A 20,729-nucleotide genomic window follows, 5' to 3' on the forward strand; every position below is an offset into this window, starting at 1 on the left:
TTCCAGAAATATATAATAGTCCATACTTTATTCGGGAATTGATGACGTAAACTGGCACTCAACGCCAGTTCCATGTTTTTGTCTGGAGTAAAACGCCAAAAACACGTCACGACCCAGAGTTGAACGCCCAAAACACGTTACAACTTGGCGTTCAACTCCAAAAGAAGGCTCAGCTCGTGAATAGATCAAGCTCAGCCCAAACACACACCAAGTGGGCCCCAGAAGTGGATTTATGCATCAATTACTTACTCATATAAACCATAGTAGCTAGTCTAGTATAAATAGGATAATTTACTATTGTATTAGACATCTTTGGTCTCAGTTTTATTTTATTCTTCATCTGAGGAGACTATTGATCACGTTTTGGGGGCTGGCCATTCGGCCATGCCTGAACCTTTCACTTATGTATTTTCAACGGTGGAGTTTCTACACACTATAGATTAAGAGTGTGGAGCTCTGCTGTACCTCAAGTTTTAATGCAATTACTACTATTTCCTATTCAATTCTCTTTATTCCTATTCTAAGATATTCATTGAACTTCAACTTGATGAATGTGATGATCCGTGACACTCATCATCATTCTCACCTATGAACGCGCGTGATTGACAACCACTTCCGTTCTACCTTAGGCCGGGCGCGTATCTCTTAGTTTCCTTAAACAGAATCTTCGTGGTATAAGCTAGATTGATGGTGGCATTCATGAGAATCTGAAAAGTCTAAACCTTGTCTGTGGTATTCCGAGTAGGATTCTGGGATTGAATGACTGTGACGAGCTTCAAACTCCTGAAGGTTGGGCGTTAGTGACAGACGCAAAAGAATCAAGGGATTCTATTCCAACCTGATTGAGAACCAACAAATGATTAGCCGTGCTGTGACAGAGCATTTGGACCTTTTTCACTGAGAGGATGGGATGTAGCCATTGACAACAGTGATGCCCTACATACAGCTTGCCATAGGAAGGAATGAAGGAACTGGAAGGAAGAAGTAGGAAAGTAGAAAAAGAAAGGGCACAGTATCTCCATACGCCTATCTGAAATTCCCACCATTAATTTACATAAGTATTTCTATCCTACTTTAATTATCTTTATTTTCTTTTTGTTATTTATTAATATTCGAAAATCCATAATCAATTATTATCCACCTGGCTGAGATTTACAAGATGACCATAGCTTGCTTCATACCAACAATCTCTATGGGATCGACCCTTACTCACGAAAGGTTTATTACTTGGACGACCCAGTACACTTGCTGGTTAGTTGAACGGAGTTGTGTCCACACATAGCAAAGAGCCATTATAACTATATCATACAACAACAAAGAATACAACATTGATGATCACAATTTCGTCCACCAAGTTTTTGGCGCCGTTGCCGGGGATTGTTCGAGTATGGACAACTAACGGTTCATCTTGTTGCTCAGATTAGGTAATTTTCTTTTTGTTTTGTTTTCAAAAAATTTTCAAAATTTTTTTTTCCTTTTTTTCGAAAATAAATAAAGAACATACCAAAAAAATCATAAAATCATAAAAACAAAAAATATTTTGTGTTTCTTGTTTGAGTCTTGAATCAATTTTTAAGTTTGGTATCAATTGCATATTCATATTGTTCATGCATTTTTTCGAAAAATTCATGCATTCATGGTGTTCTTCATGATCTTCAAGTTGTTCTTGGTAAGTCTTCTTGTTTTATCTTGATGATTTCTTGTTTTGTGCCTTTTGTTGTTTTTCATGTGCATCTTTGCATTCATATTTTTCAAGCATTAAAAATTTCTAAGTTTGGTGTCTTGCATGTTTTCTTTGCATCAAAAATTTTTCAAAAATATGTTCTTGATTTTCATCATGATCTTCAAAGTGTTCTTGGTGTTCATCTTGACATTCATAGTATTCTTGCATGCATCATGTGTTTTGATCCAAAATTTTCATGTTTTGGGTCATAATTGTATTTTTCTCTCTCATCATTAAAAATTCAAAAAAAAATATCTTTTCCTTAATTTTCTCTAAATTTTCGAAAATTTAAGTTGACTTAGTCAAAAAAAATTTTAAAATTAGTTGTTACTCATAAGTCAAGTCAAATTTTCAATTTTAAAAATTTTATCTTTTCAAAATCTTTTTTAAAAATCACATCTGTTTCATTTTTTTAATAATTTTCGAAATTTTAAAAATTTATTCTCAAAATCATTTTCTTATCTTTTTTTTTTCAAAAAAAAAATTGAAACTTTACTAACAATTAATGTGATTGATTCAAAAATTTGAAGTTTGTTACTTTCTTGTCAAGAAAGGTTCAATCTTTAAATTCTAGAATCCTATCTTTTAGTTTCTTATTAGTCAAGTAATCAATTTTAATTTTAAAAATTAAATCTTTTTCAAAATATCTTTTTCTTAAGAATCTTATCTTTTTATCATATCTTCTTATCTTATCTTTTTATCATATCTTTTTCAAAATTTTATATTTTTCAAAAAATTTTATTTTAAAATATCTTTTCTAACTTCTTATCTTCTTATCTTTTCAAATTTGATTTTAATATCTTTTCCAACTAACTATTTGACTTTTTGTTTGTTTCTTATCTTTTTCAAAACCACATAACTACTTTTCCCTCTTTAATTTTCGAAAATATCTCATCTCTTTTTCAAAAATTCTTTTTAATTGTTTTAAATTTTAATTTTTATTATATCTTATCTTTAATTTTCGAAAATTATTAACTACTTTTTCAAAATTATTTTCGAATTCTCTCTCTCTTCTCTTCTTCTATTTATTTATTTATTTACTAACACTTCTCTTCACCTATCTTCATCTCCAATCACTGCCTCTATCCTTACCCTTCTGCTTGGATTCTCCTTTCTTTATTCCTTTTCTTCTTCTACTAACAATAAGGAACCTCTTTACTGTGACATAGAGGATTCCTCTTTCTTTTCTTGTTCTCTTCTTCCCTATATGAGCAGGAACAAGGAAAAAAGGCATTTTTATTGAAGCTGACCCTGAACCTGAAAGGACTCTGAAGAGGAAATTAAGAGAAGATCAAAGAGCAATGAGGGAGGAGCAACAAAGGCAAGGAAGGGACATAGAAGAGCTTAAGGACATCATTGGTCCTTCAAGAAGAAGACACCACTAAGGTGGACTCATGCTTTGTTCTTATTTTTTTTTCTGTTTTTCAGTTTTTATGCTTATTATGTCATCTATATTTGTGTCTCTACTTCATGATCATTAGTGTTTAGTAACTATGTCTTAAGGCTATAAATAAATTCCATAAATCCTTCACCTCTCTTAAAAGAAAAATGTTACCAATTCAAAAGAATAAGAAGTACATGAGTTTCGAATTTATCCTTGAATTTAGTTTAATTATATTGATGTGGTGACAAACCTTTTTGTTTTCTGAATGAATGATTGGACAGTGCATATTTTTGATCTTGTTGTTTATGAATGTTAAAATTGTTGGCTCTTGAAAGAATGATGAACAAAGAGAAATGTTATTGATAATCTGAAAAATCATGAAATTGATTCTTGAAGCAAGAAAAAGCAGTAAAAAAGTAAAAGCTTGTGAAAGAAAAAAAATAGAAAGAAAAAGAAAAAGCAAGCAAAAAAAAAGCCATTAGCCCTTAAAACCAAAAGACAAGGGTAAAAAGGATCCAAAGCTTTGAGCATCAATGGATAGGAGGGCCCAAGAAAATAAAATCCAGGCCTAAGCGGCTAAACCAAGCTGTCCCTAACCATGTGCTTGTGTCATGAAGGCCCAAGTGAAAAGCTTGAGACCGAGTGGTTAAAGTCGTGATCCAAAGCAAAAGAGTATGCTTAAGAGCCCTGGACACCTCTAACTGGGGACTCTAGCAAAGTTGAGTCACTCTGAAAAGGTTCACCCAGTCATGTGTCTGTGGCATTTATGTATCCGGTGGTAATACTGGAAAACAAAGTGCTTAGGGCCACGGCCAAGACTCATAAGTAGCTGTGTTCAAGAATCAACATACTTAACTAGGAGAATGAATAACACCATCCGAAATTCTAAGTTCCTAGAGAAGCCAATCATTCTGAACTTCAAAGGAAAAAGTGAGATGCCAAAACTGTTCAGAAGCAAAAAGCTACAAGTCCCGCTCATCTAATTAGAATTAATATTCATTGATATTTTGGAATTTATAGTATATTCTTTTCTTTTTATCCTATTTGATTTTCAGTTTCTTGGGGACAAGCAACAATTTAAGTTTGGTGTTGTGATGAGCGGATAATTTATACGTTTTTTGGCATTGTTTTTAGGTAGTTTTTAGTAAGTTCAAGCTACTTTTAGGGATGTTTTCATTAGTTTTTATGTTAAATTCACATTTTTGGACTTTACTATGAGTTTGTGTATTTTTATGTGATTTCAGGTAATTTCTGGCTGAAATTGTGGGACTTGAGCAAAACTCTGATAGGAGGCTGACAAAGGACTGCTGATGCTGTTGGAATCTGACCTCCCTTCACTCGAAATGGATTTTCTGGAGCTACAGAACTCCAAATGGCGCGCTCTCAACGGCGTTGGAAAGTAGACATCCAGAGCTTTCCAGCAATATATAATAGTTCATACTTTATTCGGGAATTGACGACGTAAACTGGCGCTCAACGCCAGTTCCATGTTTCTGTCAGGAGTAAAACGCCAGAAACACGTCACGACCCGGAGTTGAACGCCCAAAACACATTACAACTTGGCGTTCAACTCCAAAAGAAGCCTCAGCTCGTGGATAGATCAAGTTCAGCCTAAACACACACCAAGTGGGCCCCGGAAGTAGATTTATGCATCAATTACTTACTCATATAAATCCTAGTAGCTAGTCTAGTATAAATAGGATAATTTACTATTGTATTAGACATCTTTGGTCTCAGTTTTATTTTATTCTTCATCTGAGGAGACTATTGATCACGTTTTGAGGGGGATGGCCATTCGGCCATGCCTGAACCTTTCACTTATGTATTTTCAACGGTGGAGTTTCTACACACCATAGATTAAGGGTGTGGAGCTCTGCTGTACCTCAAGTTTCAATGCAATTACTATTATTTTCTATCCAATTCGAATTATTCCTATTCTAAGATATTCGTTGCACTTCAACTTGATGAATGTGATGATCCGTGACACTCATCATCATTCTCACCTATGAACGCGCATGATTGACAACCACTTCCGTTCTACCTTAGGCCGGGCGCGTATCTCTTAGATTCCTTAAACAGAATCTTTGTGGTATAAGCTAGATTGATGGCGGCATTCATGAGAATCCGGAAAGTCTAAACCTTGTCTGTGGTATTCCGAGTAGGATTCTGGGATTGAATGACTGTGACGAGCTTCAAACTCCTGAAGGCTGGGCGTTAGTGACAGACGCAAAAGAATCAAGGGATTCTATTCCAACCTGATTAAGAACTGACAGATGATTAGCCGTGCTGTGACAGAGCATTTGGACCTTTATCACTGAGAGGATAGGATGTAGCCATTGACAACGGTGATGCCCTACATACAGCTTGCCATAGGAAGGAATGAAGGAACTGGAAGGAAGAAGTAGGAAAGTAGAAAAAGAAAGGGCACAGTATCTCCATACGCCTATCTGAAATTCCCACCATTAATTTACATAAGTATTTCTATCCTACTTTAATTATCTTTATTTTCTGTTTATTATTTATTAATATTCGAAAATCCATAATCAATTATTATTCGTCTGACTGAAATTTACAAGATGACCATAATTTGCTTCATACCAACAATCTCTGTGGGATCGACCCTTACTCACGTAAGGTTTATTACTTGGACGACCCAGTACACTTGCTAGTTAGTTGAACGGAGTTGTGTCCACACATAGCAAAGAGCCATTATAATTATTCCATACAACAACAAAGAATACAACATTGATGATCATAATTTCGTCCACCAACAACATAACTACGCTCTATTCTATATCTACTTAGACTAAGCAACTGTATCTATCTCAGCTTGTACACTTTGATATAACTCAAGCTTCTTTCAAGGGCACCACGTCAAAAATTAGTATACTTTTTTGCTTTCTTCTCTCATTTTCTCTAATGAATCAACAACTGCAAGAAGGAAATATTCAGAATAAAGTTGATACAGTTCGGCTGCAAATTAACAACAAATTCAGCACACAACATTTTCACACATGAAAAATCATAGTACTTATCAGTTCTTTTACCCCTTTCGTAAATTCACTAGATAAACCCAGGAGAGGAAGAATTAGTACTTTTCAGTTCTATGGATAAATGTATTCAATCATAGTTACCCTTGACCTTAATTTTTCTTTTTCACTTTCATACAGTTCAAATGCTGCTCCTCAATTAGCCTACCACTGTGAAGCCTGGGTGAAGCCCACTTCACTAGGTACTGCTCCAATAAGAAAAAGGAGAAAATAAAATTAAGTGCAAGCCACTCTCTTGATGAACAATTGACACTCATGCGTATAAATAAAATAGGAAAAGCCAATCCACCAGTATGGAAGCAATTTCACAAATGAAAAATAAAAAGGGAAAACATCTTGCATTTTTCATTTAAAGAAAATGCTTGTTCCTTTATGAACGAAATATATAAAGCAAAGTATAAGTCAGGCCATTTATCATATAACCACTTTCTAATTTCTATTTAATGCAAATTAAAGTACCAGCTCCATTTATAGGAAACATATCATAGCAGTTATCTTTGTATTTTTTCTTTCTTTTTTTCTTCTTTATTTTGAAGGGATAATAGCCATAACTAAACTAGTTATAAGAGTAGATAATTATTGAAATATCTAAACAAAATGTTAAACGTGCCTTGAGAAAATTATAGTAGCTAAATGGGAGGCCTGAAAAGGTTTCCGAATAGAGAAACTTCTTTACAAATGGAAGTGCCCGGTACATGATCCAAACGGCATGATATTCGCTGATCAGTTGCAATACTTAATATAATGAAAAAAAGAAAGAAAAGAAAACAGTTTGCCATTCCAATATGAAAGGAAAAGATGAATTTTAAAGTCAACCAGAAACAAAATTCAGAAAACCAGATAGCCATATAATATATGAACTCACTTTCACCAGGACCTACTCCCAAAGGATACAGCACAATAAACGCAGTGTACTTAATTAAAGGATAAAACAAGTCAATCTTAGGCTTGAGAAAAATTTGAAATGTATTGTGCTAATAACAGAACACTTTAAATTCAGATTTCAGTTCATTTATGTGACAGTTTGAGAAATTCTGATAAAATAGAAGAATTACCTGAGATAGGTTATCCAATAAGGGCAATTTCCAATGCAGCTAAAAGCATAACGTGAGTATCTAATGACCTGCATCTCCAAAGATTATTGCAGCACAATCATCTATATTATTAATAAATCTTATTAGGAAAATGGACATGTCATGCATGTGCATATATAACACATATGTGCATCAGAATTTGGTAATGATTTAGTAACTTATGACTGTTCACATGGCAAGGTCATGCTAGAAAATTAAATGAAACCAAACCAATCCAATCCATAGAATAATTAAAAATCAAATCACCTCGCTTATGCTCCATGCGAAAAGGTGATAAAAACTAAAGGTAACTGCTGGACTGCAGAAAGTATAATTTGCAACCACCACAGAATTCAACACAATCATGATTTGAAATGCAATAAAAAGAGTAGCTCAATATAATATAATGACTAACAGTCAATGAACTTGCAAGTATACAAGGCACTGTATCCCAATTTAGTAGTATAAGGCCCCGTAGTGTCACTGTAAATGAACTTGGGGAGGAGTTAAAGGGCCTTTGTGGTCGCTGAAAAGGGGATGTATAACATGCAAATCTTACAAGAACCCATGTCCCTAAGAACTTGGAGTAGGGTAAAATTCAAACATTACATTACGTTACATTAACATTGCATACCCCTTTGTTATTAATGTTTGGGACCACAGTCCACAAGCACAAGGGCATTACCACCCCCCCAAAATGAACCAAAAATCAAGTACTAGCATCACTCCCCACACAAATAATTAAACTATAGCATTAACATAGCAGCACGAGCGTTTTTATTTTATCTCAGTACAACCTCTGTGCACTGTCCCTGCCCCCTGCCCCCTGCCTCTGCCCCTATCTATCTATCTATCTATCTTACTTATATATGTTTATGCTTCCTCCTATGCTCTCTCAACCTAGTGGAACATAAATTGAGCTACTCTTTTATTATTATTTTTTTAAATGGCATGCAACACACTTTCTTTCTAAAAAAATAGTTTAAGCTTTTAAAAGAATTGGTTCATACCAATTATATTCAAAGATCTAATATGAAATCCCCAAACTACTTTACTTTTGTTTTAGACCTATTAACAAGTTGAGATGCTAAAGATTGTAAATCAAAAGTAAAGAATCTCTGGCATCTTGATGTTCAAATCTTCAGAGAGCTGATCAATAGACGTGTTCACATCTACGTCAACATTAGTATTAGATATGACAAGAAGCTAAAGAATGACCCCAATAACATCAGTATAATTATCTACATACTACTGAAAAAGTAAATGCTTATAACAAGTTTACTGGCCTTCATTATAGCATTACAAGACATAGCTCTCAGTTGAAATATGTTTGCGTTTATTGAATGATGTTATTATTTAATAGATTTTCAAAAGGCGATGCTAGTAAAGCACCTTATCAAATAAAGAATAAGCAAACAGAACAGTAGTAATTGAGTTAGTAAAACATTAATCTTTAAAATTTTCCTTTCTTTGATTGTGGGGGGTGTTTTAAGTGATGATTTTCCTTTCTTTGGAATGGATAATTATAAATATATAATCCTCCAAGATTTATGGTACTTCAAAATGTTCATACAAATGGATAGTTAAATAGGGGTTTGGAGGATCACATTAAAAAATTCCTCACTATCTAATCCCTAGACTTCCAAATAAGATAATAATTTATAATATGCAGATACATATTTCGATTAAATGTATTCCTGATGAGCGGATAATTTATACGCTTTTTGGCATTGTTTTTAGGTAGTTTTTAGTATGATCTAGTTACCTTTAGGGATGTTTTCATTAGTTTTTATGCTAAATTCACATTTCTGGACTTTACTATGAGTTTGTGTATTTTTCTGTGATTTCAGGTATTTTCTGGCTGAAATTGAGGGACCTGAGCAAAACTCTTATAAGAAGGCTGACAAAGGACTACTGATGGTGTTGGATTCTGACCTCCCTGCACTCGAAATAGATTTTTTGGAGCTACAGAACTTCAAATGGCACGTTCTCAACGGCGTTAAAAAGTAGACATCCAGAGCTTTCCATCAATATATAATAGTCCATACTTTGTTCGAGATTAAAGGACGTAAACTGGCGCTCAACGCCAGTTCCACGCTGCATTCTGGAGTCAAACGCCAGAAACACGTCACGAACTAGAGTTGAACGCCAAAAACAGTTGGAACTTGGCGTTCAACTCCAAAAGAAGGCTCAGCTCGTGTAAAGATCAAGCTCAGCCCAAACACACACCAAGTGGGTCCCGGAAGTGGATTTATGCATCAATTACTTACTTTTGTAAACCCTAGTAGCTAGTTTAGTATAAATAGAACTTTTTGCTAGTGTATTAGACATCTTTGGTCTCGGTTTTATTCCATTATTCATCTTAGGAGACTATTGATCACGTTCATGGGAGCTGGCCATTCGGCCATGCCTGGACCTTCATCACTTATGTATTTTCAACGGTGGAGTTTCTATTCAATTCGATTTATTCCTATTCTAAGATATTCGTTGCACTTCAACATGATGAATTTCATGATCCGTGACACTCATCATCATTCTCACCTATGAACGCGTGACTGACAAACACTTCCGTTCTATCTTAGACCGGGCGCATATCTCTTGGATTCTTTAATCAGAATCTTCGTGGTATAAGCTAGAATTGATGGCGGCATTCTTGGGAACTAACCTTGTCTGTGGTATTCCGAGTAGGATTCCGGGATTGAATGATTGTGAGGAGCTTCAAACTCGCGATTGTTGGGCGTGATGACAAACGCAAAAGAATCAAGGGATTCTATTCCAACATGATCGAGAACCGACAGATTATTAGTCGTGTTGTGACAGAGCATTTGGACCATTTTTACTGAGAGGATGGGATGTAGCCATTGACAACGGTAATGCCCTACATACAGCTTGCTATAGAAAGGAGTGACAAAGATGGGATAAAAGCAGTAGGAAAGCAGAGATTCAGGAGGAACACAGCACTTCCATACACTTATCCGAAATTCCCACTAATGAATTTACATAAGTATTTCTATCCTTTATTATTTAATTAAGTATCTCTTTATATTTTCCGAAAACCACTATCAATTTGAATCCGCCTGACTGAGATTTACAAGGTGATCATACCTTGCTTCATACCAACAATCTCTGTGGGATCGACCCTTACTCATGTAAGGTATTACTTGGACAACCCAGTACACTTGCTGGTTAGTTGTGCGGAGTTGTTACAAAGTGTGATTTATGTTTGAGAGCACCAAGTCTTTGGAGCCATTATTGATGATCACAATTTCGTCCACCAAGTTTTTGGCACCGTTGCCAGGGATTGTTGAGTTTGGACAACTGACGGTTCATCTTGTTGCTCAGATTAGGTAATTTTCTTTTTATTTTCTTTTTCAAAAAAGTTTTCAAAAAAATCCTTCAAAAACCTTTTCTCTTTTTCGTTTTTCTAAAGAATATTTTCAAAAAATAATAAAAATACAAAAAAAATCAATAAAATCATAAAAACAAAAAATATTCTGTGTTTCTTGTTTGAGTCTTGAGTCAATTTTTAAGTTTGGTGTCAATTGCATGCTTTAAAAATTTTTCTTGCATTTTTCGAAAATTCATGCATTCATAGTGTTATTCATGATCTTCAAGTTGTTCTTGATAAGTCTTCTTGTTTGATCTTTAAATTTTCTTGTTTTGTGTTGTATGTTGTTTTTCATGTGCATTCTTGCATTCATAGTGTCTAAGCATTAAAGATTTCTAAATTTGGTGTCTTGCATGTTTTCTTTGCATCAATAATTTTTCAAAAATATGTTCTTGATGTTCATCATTATCTTCAAAGTGTTCTTGGTGTTCATCTTGACATTCATAGTGTTCTTGCATGTATCATTGGTTTTGATCTAAAATTTTCATGTTTTGGGTCATAATTGTATTTTTCTCTCTCCTCATTAAAAATTCAAAAAAATAAAAAATATCTTTTCCTCATTTCTCTCAAAATTTCGAAAATTTGAGTTGACTTAGTCAAAAATTTTGAAATTAGTTGTTTCTTACAAGTCAAGTCAAATTTTCAATTTTAAAAATCTTATCTTTTCAAAACTTTTTCAAAAATAAAATCTCTTTCATTTTTATTTAATTTTTGAAAATTTAATTTTTCTTTTAAAATATTTTTCAAAAATCTTTTCCTTAGTTTTATCTTTATTTTCGAAAATTATGCTAACAATTAATATGATCGATTCAAAAATTTGAAGTTTGTTACTTTCTTGTTAAGAAAGGTTCAATCTTTAAATTCTAGAATCTTACCTTTCGTTTCTTGTTAGTTAAGTAATTAATTTTAATTTTTAAAAAATTTTAAATCTTTTTCAACCATATCTTTTTATCATATCTTTTTATCTTATCTTTTTTATCATATCTTTTTTAAAATTTTATCTTCTTCAAAAATTTGATTTCAAAATATCTTATCTAACTTCTTACCTTCTTATCTTTTCAAATTTGATTTTAATATCTTTTCCAACTAATTATTTGACTTTTTGTTTGTTTCTTATCTTTTTCAAAACCACTAACTACTCCCCCCTCTCTAATTTTCGAAAATACCTCCTTCTTTTTCAAAAATTATTTTTAATTAATTAATTATTTTAAATTTTAATTTTAATTTTATCTTCCCTTTTATTTTCGAAAATTATTTAACTCCTTTTCAAAATTAATTTTCGAATTCTCTCTCTCATCTTTTTCTATTTATTTATTTATTCACCAACACTTCTCTTCATCTCAAATCACTGCTTCTATCCTCACCCTTGTGTTTGGATTCTCCATTCTTCTTCACTTTTATTCCTTTCTTCTTCTACTAATGATTAGGATCTTCTTTACTGTGACATAGAGGATTCCTCTTCTTCTCCTGTTCTCTTCTCTTTCATATGAGCAGGAACAAGGAAAAATGAATTCTTGTTGAAGCTGATCCAGAACCTGAAAGGACTCTAAAGAGGAAACTAAGAGAAGCTAAATTACAACAATCCAGAGACAACCTTACTGAAATTTTCGAACAAGAAAAGGAGATGGCAGCCGAACCCAACAACAATTATGCAAGAAGGATGCTTGGTGATTATACTAGACCCACGTCCAAATTTGATGGAAGAAGCTTATGATCCTGAGAACCCTGCAATAGCAGAGGTAAATTACATGGGTGAACCTTATGGAAACACCTATAATTCATCATTTAGAAATCATCCAAATTTCTCATGAAAGGATCAATAAAAGCCTCAACAAGGCTTTAATAATGGTGGAAGAAACAGGTTCAGCAATAGCAAATCTTTTCCATCATCTTCTCAGCAACAGATAGAGAATTATGAACAGAGCTCCTCTAATTTAGCAAACTTAGTCTCTGATCTGTCTAAGGCCACTTTAAGTTTCATGAGTGAAACAAGATCCTCCATCAGAAATTTGGAGGCATAAGTGGGCCAGCTGAGTAAGAAAGTAACTGAAACTCCTCCTAGTACTCTCCCAAGCAATACTGAAGAAAATCCAAAAAGAGAGTGCAAGGCCATTGACATAGTCAACATGGCCGAACCTAGAGAGGAAGGAGAGGACGTGAATCCCAATGAGGAAGACCTCATGGGACGTCTCTCAAGTAAGAAGGAGTTCCTTATTGAGGACCTAAAGGAATCTGAGGATCATATAGAGACCATAGAGATTCCATTAAACCTCTTTCTGCCATTCATGAGCTCTGAAGATTATTCTTCCTCTGAAGAGGATGAAGATGTAACTGGAGAGCAAGTCACTCAATATCTAAGAGCTATCATGAAGTTGAATGCCAAGTTGTTTGGTAATGAGACTTGGGAAGGTGAACCCCCTTGCTCATTAGTGAACTAGATACATGGGTTCAACAAACTTTACCTCAAAAGAAACAAGATCCTGGTAAATTCTTAATACCCTGTACCATAGGCACCATGACCTTTAACAAGGCTCTGTGTGACCTAGGGTCAGGCATAAATCTTATGCCACTCTCTGTAATGGAGAAGCTGGGGATCATTGAGGTACAACCTGTCTTATTCTCATTACAATTGGCAGACAAGTCAGTAAGACAAGCTTATGGATTAGTAGAGGACGTGTTAGTAAAGGTTGAAGGCCTTTACATCCCTGCTGATTTCATAATCTTAGACACTAGGAAGGAAGAAGATGAATGCATCATCCTGGGAAGACCTTTCCTAGCCACAACAGGAGCTGTGATTGATGTTAACAGAGGAGAATTAGCCCTTCAATTAAATGGGGACTACCTTGTGTTTACGGCACACGGCCATCCCTCTATAACACTAGAGAGAAAGCATGAAAAGCTTCTCTCAGTACAGAGTCAAAAAGAGCCCCCACAGTCAAACTCTAAGTTTGGTTTTGGGAGGCCACAACCAAACTCTAAGTTTGGTGTTGAGAAGCCCCCACATTCAAACTCTAAGTTTGGTGTTGGGAGGCCCTCATCATGCTCTGAATATCTGTGAGGCTCCATGAGAGCCCACTGTCAAGCTAGTGACATTACAAGAGCGCTTATTGGGAGGCAACCTAATTTTTATTTATCTAATTTTATTTTTATTGTTATTTCATGTTTTAATAGGTACATGATGATGAGGAGTCACGAAAAAATATTAAAATTAAAAACAGAATCAAAAATAGCAGAAGAAAAATCACACCCTGGAGGAAGGACTTACTGGCGTTTAAACGCCAGTAAGGAGCATCTGGCTGGCGTTCAACGCCAGAACAGAGCATGGATCTGGCACTGAACACCAGAAACAAGCAACATCCTGGCGTTCAAACGCCAGGAATACACTCTGAGAAGAGCTGGCGCTAAATGCCAGAAACAAGCATGAAACTGGCGTTCAACGCCAGAAACATGCTATAGATGGGCGTTGAATGCCCAAAACGAGCATCAATCTAGCGTTCAAACGCCAGAATTGCATGCAAAAGCATTATACACGCCTCGTTGGTGCAGGGATGTAAATCCTTGACACCTCAGGATCTGTGGACCTCACAGGATCCCCACCTACCTTACCCCCTCTCTCTCCATTCATGGTCATCACTTCGGTTTTCCATTCACCACTCTTCCCCATACATCCCACCTACCTTCCAAATTCAAAAGCTCTTTCGCACCCAATCCCGCCCATATAGCCGCATACACACACCCCACCATCTCCTCCATATCTTCTTCTTCTTCTTCTTCTATTCTTTCTTCTTTTGCTCAAGGGCGAGCAACATTTTTAGTTTGATGTGGTAAAAGCATAGCTTTTTTGTTTTTCCATATCTATTAATGGCACTTAAGGCCAGAGATAACTCTAGAAAGAGGAAAGGGAAGATAAAAGCTTCCACCTCCGAGTCATAGGAGATGGAAAGATTCATCTCAAGGGTCTATAGCTCAGTGGTAGAACACTTAACTGCAAATCAAGAGATCCTTGAGATACCTCAGGGGATACATTTTCTTCCACACAATTACTGGGAGCAACTAAGGATAGGAGCACCAAAATTACTAGGGATCAAGCAACAGAGGCAAGGAAGATACATAGAGGAGCTCAAAGAGCACCATTGGTTCTTCAAAGAGGAGGACGCTACCCTCACTAAGGTGGACTCATTCCTTAATCTCCTTGCTCTTATTTTTCTATTTTTCGATTTTTATGCTTCATGTTTATCTATGTTTTGTGTCTCTACTTCATGATCATTAGTAGTTAGTAAGTATGTCTTAAGGCTATGAATAATCCCATGAACCCTTCACCTTTCTTAAAAGAAAAATGTTTTTAATTCAAAAGAACAAGAAGTACATGAATTTCGAAAATTATCCTTGAATTTAGTTTAATTATATTGATGTGGTGACAATACTTTTTGTTTTCTGAATGAATGCTTGAACAGTGCATATTTTTTATCTTGTTGTTTATGAATGTTAAAATTGTTGGCTCTTAAAAGAATGATGAAAAAGAGAAATGTTATTGATGATCTGAAAAATCATAAAATTGATTCTTGAAGCAGGAGAAAGCAGTGAAAAAGCATAAGGCTTGCGAAAAAAAAAGTGGCGAAAAAAAATAGAAAGAAAAAGAAAAAGCAAGAAGAAAAAGTCAATAGCCCTTAAAACCAAAAGGCAAGGGTAAAAAGGATCCAAGGCTTTGAGCATCAATGGATAGAAGGGCCCAAGGAAATAAAATCCAGGCCTAAGTGGCTAAATTTCAAGCTGTCCCTAACCATGTGCTTGAAGGTCCAAGTGAAAAGCTTGAGACTGAGTGGTTAAAGTCATGATCCAAAGCAAAAAGAGTGTGCTTAAGAGCTCTGGACACCTCTAACTAGGGACTTTAGCAAAGCTGAGTCACAATCTGAAAAGGTTCACCCAGTTATGTGTTTGTGGCATTTATGTATCCGGTGGTAATACTGGAAAACAAAGTGCTTAGGGCCACGACCAAGACTCATAAAAGTAGCTATGTTCAAGAATTAACATACTTAACTAGGAGAATCAATTAAAACTATCTGAACTCTGAGTTCCTATAGAAGCCAATCATTCTGAACTTCAAAGGAAAAAGTGAGATGCCAAAATTGTTTAGAAGCAAAAAACTACAAGTCCCGCTCATCTAATTAGAACTAATATAGTATATTCTCTTTTTTTATCCTAATTGAATTTCAGTTGCTTGGAGATGAGCAACAATTTAAGTTTGGTGTTGTGATGAGCGGATAATTTATACGCTTTTTGGCATTATTTTTAGGTAGTTTTTTAGTATGATCTAGTTACTTTTAGGGATGTTTTCATTAGTTTTTATGCTAAATTCATATTTCTGGACTTTACTATGAGTTTGTGTGTTTTTCTGTGATTTCAGGTATTTTCTGGCTGAAATTGAGGGACCTGAGCAAAACTCTTATAAGAAGGCTGACAAAGGACTACTGATGTTGTTGGATTCTGACCTCCCTGCACTCGAAAGGGATTTTCTGGAGCTACAGAACTCTAAATGGTGTGCTCTCAACGGCGTTGGAAAGTAGACATCCAGTGCTTTCAAGCAATATATAATAGTCCATACTTTGGTCGAGATTAGATGACGTAAACTGGCGCTCAACGCCAGTTCCATGCTGCATTCTGGAGTCAAACGCCAGAAACACGTCACGAACCAGAGTTGAACGCCAAAAACACGTTGCAACTTGGCATTCAACTCCAAAAGAAGCCTCAGCTCGTGTAAAGATCAAGCTCAGCCCAAACACAAACCAAGTGGGCCCCGGAAGTGGATTTATGCATCAATTACTTACTTCTGTAAACCCTAGTAGCTAGTTTAGTATAAATAGAACTTTTTACTTGTGTATTAGACATCTTTGGTCTCGGTTTTATTCCAATATTCATCTTAGGAGACTATTGATCATGTTCATAGGGGCTGGCCATTCGGCCATGCTTGGACCTTCATCACCTATGTATTTTCAACGGTGGAGTTTCTATTTAATTTGATTTATTCCTATTCTAAGATATTCGTTGCACTTCAACATGATGAATTTCATGATCCGTGACACTCATCATCATTCTCACCTATGAACACGTGACTGATAACCACTTTCGTTCTACCTTAGACCGGGCGCATATCTCTTGGATTCCTTAATCAGAATCTTCGTGGTATAAGCTAGAATTGATGGCGACATTCTTGGGAATCCGGAAAGTCTAACCTTGTCTGTGGTATTCCGAGTAGGATTCTGGGATTGAATGACTGTGACGAGCTTCAAACTCGCGATTGTTGGGCGTGATGACAAACGCAAAAGAATCAAGGGATTCTATTCTAACATGATCAAGAACCGAAAGATAATTAGCCGTGCTGTGACAGACATTTGGACCATTTTTACTGAGAGGATGGGATGTAGCCATTGACAACAGTGATGCCCTACATACAGCTTGCCATAGGAAGGAGTGACAAAGATTGGATAAAAGCAGTAGGAAAGTAGAGATTCAGGAGGAACACAGCACCTCCATACACTTATCCGAAATTCCCACTAATGAATTTACATAAGTATTTCTATCCTTTATTATTTAATTAAGTATCTCTTTATATTTTCTGAAAACCACTATCAATTTGAATCCACCTGACTGAGATTTACAAGGTGACCATACCTTGCTTCATACCAACAATCTCTGTGGGATCGACCCTTACTCACGTAAGGTATTACTTGGACGACCCAGTACACTTGCTGGTTTATTATGCGGAGTTGTGACAAAGTGTGATTTATGTTTGAGAGCACCAAGTCTTTGGATCCATTATTGATGATTACAATTTCGTCCACCAACTCCCACCAAAAGATAAACTAGAAAAGTTAAGCTGATAACTCAGAAAAAATAAGCAAACACTAGTTTCCATTGAAGTTTCCAGTTTCCATTGAAGTTTCATATTCATATGAAAGTGCAAGCATACTAGTATAGTGTCTCCTAACACAGTCTGTTCGATTCAATTTCTGGAATGGAAGTAAACTAACAGTGATTCTAACCACTCTTCAAGGTGAATTTGAAACTTACTTCATGGTTCTTTTGGTGCTCATCTACAATTTTGTACATTGAGCATGTAATAATCAAGGGAGTGCGACATGCATTTCTATATTCTGACATAAAATGCGTCAAAAGAGGGGAAGTGAGTGTGACCTTAGACTTTCACAAAAAAGTGAGTGTTGATCTTCTCGACTTTCACATCAATGTAAGAGAGATCAACATTAGGATTCATACTAGCATCATCAACCTCCTCCTCGTGGTTCTGGAATGAGCTATGGAAATGGCATTGTACCTGGATGAAGAAGAGGTATGGAAATGTCCAAAGCACCCTTCCAAGCGACGGAGGAGCGAGATTTGTCCTATTTGCCTAGGCGATCAACTTGTCACTCTCTGCCCTGACTGCGCTAACATGCGACCGTGCTCCTGCTACGCAAACAGCTCGTCCTCTTCTTCCTCCTTCTCTTCGTCCTTCCATCGTTTTTCTGTCACCAGTGACGCATCTGCCGTCGGTCGCATCTAAAACCTCATCGAGCGTAAGCCCTCACTCTGCCGCTCGTGCTCCATGGCGATTCCGTTTCTCCGCTCAAGATCAAGGTTCTCCAGCGCCGATTTAGATCTCGACGGTGTGAGAGATTTACCGGCTATGAACGGGAGCCGGTCGGTGAAGTCGTTTTGGTCTTTGTTCAGGTCGTACAAGAACTACAGGGAGCACGAGTGCGAGGCAACGGCGGTGTTGGCCGTCGCAGACTGCGACAGCGGCATAGATGCAAGTAGGAAGACGATGCTGTAACTCGGTAATTGTTTGGAGAATATGAGAATGGTGTGGGTGAATTGAGTTAGGATTTGGGAGGTTATTTGAGTAACTATATTATTTTATTAATATTAGTGACTGATTTAGTGACCATTGTTTTGGTGACCGAATTAGCGACTAAATAATTTTTTACCTTATTTTTCTATCGATTGTAAAATTGGTTGCTAAATAAAAAAATAGCGACTGATTTAGCGACTAACTTTACTATGGTTGTATAATAAATTTATCGGTCACTAATTCGGTTGCTATTAGTCACTGATTTGGTTGGTCGCTAAATCGATCACTATCTTAACAAATTAGCAACCGATTTAGCAACCATTGCCATAGTGACCGAATTAGCGACCAAACACATTTTCACCCTATTTCTCTATCAGTTGTAAAATTGGTTGCTAAATTAAAAAATAGCGACTGATTTTGTGACCAAGAATTCCAAAGATGTTATTTCTCTTGTTTTGGTTGCTAATTCGGTCGCTAAATTAAAAAATAGCAACCGATTTAGCGACCAACTTTATTCTAGTTGTATAATAAATTTATCGGTTGCTAATTTGGTTGCTATTAGTGAATGATTTTGTTGGTCACTAAAATCAGCACTAAATATAATTTAGCGACTGATTTAGCGACTAATTTTTTTCTGGTCTTGAAAATTATGTATCGGTCACTAAATCGGTCGCTATTAGCAACTGTTCCAAGGGTTACCTGAAACTGTACGTCGATCTCGGATGAGATCTTTTGTATTGGTCAGCGCTGTGTGTCTGACTTGATGGTGGTGGCCGGAGCCGCCGTGTCCGACTTGTTGGACTGGAGGGTCATGCTGATCCTTCGTTACCGGAGGGTGGTGGTACCTGCAAGGGACTCTGATGCTTAAGTTAGCAAGGGTATTAAGCAGGTTTTTAGTAGAATCAGAGTATGAGTTATACTTGGATGCTCCAGTGTATATGATGTGGAATGACCTTCCTAGAGATAAGATATTTATCTTATGTTTATCTTATCTTTGAGTGGGGTTATCTTATCTTCAAGGAAACCGCCCTTTTCTCCCTAGGCTTGGGCTGCCTTTGGGTTTGGGTCGAGCTCCTCTATTTGGGCCCTTTTTTGGGCTTTCCTGGTGATTTGGCCAAGCTCTTTGAGAAGAGGTCGGATGGTCCTGTCCTGAAGAGGTCGGTCGACTTGTCGTAAACATCCCGGGTCGAACAGCTCGACCTAGGGTATGAACAGTGCCCCTGCTCGAGCTCAGTCTTTCTTTTGAAGTCGAGTTTTTCAATTTCTTTTGGGGAAGCCAGACTCGAGGATTTTTTGTTGGGTCTGTTTGTGGAACTTCCTTTAAGTAGCTTTAAATGTGTGACGTTTCTTCTTGTGGCGCGTGTTTTACATTTTCTTGGAAACGTGTGAGGGTTTTAAAAACCCATTAACTCCTCCCTTCGCCGTTTCCTTTTCTCACTTTGAAATCTTTTCAAAAAACCTTTCGCTTCCATTTCCTTCCTCTTTGCTTATCTGCAATTTCTTTTCTGCTCGTTGTAACTCCATCTTTCTTCTTTTTTTTTATCTTTGCCTGAGCCTTTTTCGCGCTTTTCTTCATGGCATCATTGGTGGTTACTAGAGCTTCCTCCGTTTGCAAGGCAACTTCTGGATTTTTGCCCCTCTCTCGTTGCTTCCTCTTTCAGGTTGGTTCTTTCTTTCTACTTCTTTATTTTGTTCTATCCTTGGGAAAGTTCCAGTTTTGCTTGAGTTTGTGTTTGGAAGGCTAGAGCCTTTTTGTATTACCATGCTTGATTGTTACTGTGATGTGTGCTTTCTGGTTTTCGATCGACCTTATGTATACTCTTGGGTAGATGACAGTTTTGACGTTCCTAGGGTTTTTGCATGTTGTCGCTGTTTTTCTTGATCGTACTTCTGATGAACCACTGTTTGCTTTTCAAGAAAGATTGCTCCTTTGACGATTCTTGCTTATGTTAGTGATTTTTTGATAAACTTGTAGAAGACACTCAATTTTTTGATGTTTTGCTTTGATTTTCTTTCATGTGTTGTTGCTTGTTTGGAATGGGATCATCTTTCTTTGTGAAGAATTTGTTGGGGTGTAGCCTAGTAGCCTTTTCCTGGGTCCTTACTCTTGTCCCTGCCTCCAAACGATGTCCCTGGACCTTGGTGTGTGTCTTGGGGCTTTCCTTTTACTGTTTGTGTTGCTCGAAGTCATGTTTGTCCGAGATGTTTTCATGTCACCCGAGCTGTTTTGGTTAGTAATCCATTTTCTTTTTCTTGCTGTAGGAC

At 36.4% G+C, this 20,729-nt stretch overlaps 1 long non-coding RNA gene across 1 annotated transcript; it reads right to left on the reverse strand.

Moving 5' to 3' along the window:
• Positions 1-7,209: 7,209 nt before the first annotated feature.
• LOC127748577 (uncharacterized) lies at positions 7,210-18,480 on the reverse strand. Its single transcript, XR_008010738.1, has 3 exons — positions 17,810-18,480; positions 7,498-8,402; positions 7,210-7,280 (listed from the first exon to the last, which is right to left on the reverse strand). It is a non-coding gene; the product is annotated as an uncharacterized LOC127748577 (long non-coding RNA).
• Between the last annotated feature and the right edge of the window lie 2,249 nt (positions 18,481-20,729).

The sequence above is a fragment of the Arachis duranensis genome, chromosome 6 (genome assembly GCF_000817695.3).
Source record: "Arachis duranensis cultivar V14167 chromosome 6, aradu.V14167.gnm2.J7QH, whole genome shotgun sequence".
NCBI classification, from domain to species: Eukaryota; Viridiplantae; Streptophyta; class Magnoliopsida; order Fabales; family Fabaceae; genus Arachis; species Arachis duranensis.